Source organism: Adiantum capillus-veneris, chromosome 18 (genome assembly GCF_014529385.1).
Source record: "Adiantum capillus-veneris isolate H3 chromosome 18, ASM1452938v2, whole genome shotgun sequence".
Classification (NCBI taxonomy): Eukaryota; Viridiplantae; Streptophyta; class Polypodiopsida; order Polypodiales; family Pteridaceae; genus Adiantum; species Adiantum capillus-veneris.
Window position 1 is genome coordinate 104,081,381 of NC_140948.1, and position 1,462 is coordinate 104,082,842.

The 1,462-nt window shown below is 45.2% G+C and overlaps 1 pseudogene; it reads left to right on the forward strand.

Annotated features, from left to right (window-relative positions):
- The first annotated feature begins 328 nt into the window (after positions 1-328).
- Positions 329-726, forward strand: LOC147436124 (large ribosomal subunit protein uL15y pseudogene; annotated as a pseudogene).
- Positions 727-1,462: the final 736 nt, after the last annotated feature.

Genomic DNA, 1,462 nt, shown 5'->3' on the forward strand with positions numbered 1-1,462 from the left:
ATGCCCTTGTACTCCGAGATGCATGGATGTGAGCTTTTGAGTGCTCTCAACACATTTTTTAGGGAAATGAATGGACTCATGTTGACGGACAGATTAAGTGCTGGAAAACAGCGCATGGCTTTCGAGCCAAATGATCTTTTTGTAGAAGTACGCATTTTGCACGCTACTTGATTCTGGAAAAACAGCATCTGTGAGGATGTCCTGGATGATTCTATTTGTTTGACACAAATGGTCTTAATGGGAAAGTTGTTTCATCTAGTCAAAGAGAGAGAGAGAGAGAGAGAGAGAGAGAGAGACTTCCTGGTTCGAGACTAGGCCGGAGGCCGCCATGATGACTTGGTTGAAGAAGAACAGGAAGAAGAGGGGTCATGTCAGTGCAGGCCATGGAAGAATTGGCAAGCTGCACAAAAAGCATGCCGGAGGTCATGGTAATGCAGGAGGTATGCACCACCATCGCATTCTGTTTGACAAATATCACCCTGGGTACTTCGGGCTACTTCCACAAGACAATGAACAAGTGCCACTGTCCCATTAATGTGAATATGGATCTTCTGCTCTCGAAGGAAAGGGGCCCTTGCTGGAAGTCACACAGTTCAGGTACTTCAAGGTGCTAGGTAATTAAGGGCGATGCTCCCCCACTCCTCTGGTCGTTAAAGCCAAGTTCTTCTCTAAGCTTGCAGAGAAGAAGTTCAAAGAGTTTGTGGTGCCGTCCTTCTCACTGCTTGAGGTCAGATCTTCCCTTCTATTAACGTGTAGGCAGATGAAGAGGCTTTTTTTTCTTCTCAATAAATGATTTTTTTATGAGGACTTTCAGCGATGGGTTTTGATGTATTATCGATGATTGAATGTAGCCAAATTTCCCTTTATTAAAATAAAAAGAAGAGAGAGAGAGAGAGAGAGAGAGAGAGAGAGAGAGAGAGAGAGAGAGAGAGAGAGAGATCTCCATGAGGAAGAGGAAGCAGAAGCAGTTGCGGCATAAGCAATCATGACGGTAAGTTCTGCAACGGTGGATGTAACAAGCACGGAAGAGGTCACACCAACCCCATCATGTGCTCCAATTGTGGGCGACGTGTGCCCAAGGACAAGGTTGTCAAGCGGTTTGCTGTAGGGAACATTGTTGAATAAGTTGTTGTGCAAGATGTGCAAGATGCTTGCGTTTATGATGGGTACACACTTCCCAAGCTTTACGCCAAAATGCAGTACTGTGTTTCATGCGCCATTCACTCTCAAGTTGTCCATGTGAGATCCCGCACAACAAGAAGAGTTATGTGTGAGAGCCACCACAAAGGTTTAGACGCAAGAAAGATATGGAGAACCACGATCAGCATACCAATGTTCCTGCTGCTAGAAAGTAGAGAGGTGTCTAGTTGGTGCATAAGTCAGGAGAGGAAGAAGGCTCATGAATTACTGACACACCCAAACTCTTCATCTTTCTTCTCTTCGAAATATGGGTCGAGGTGAT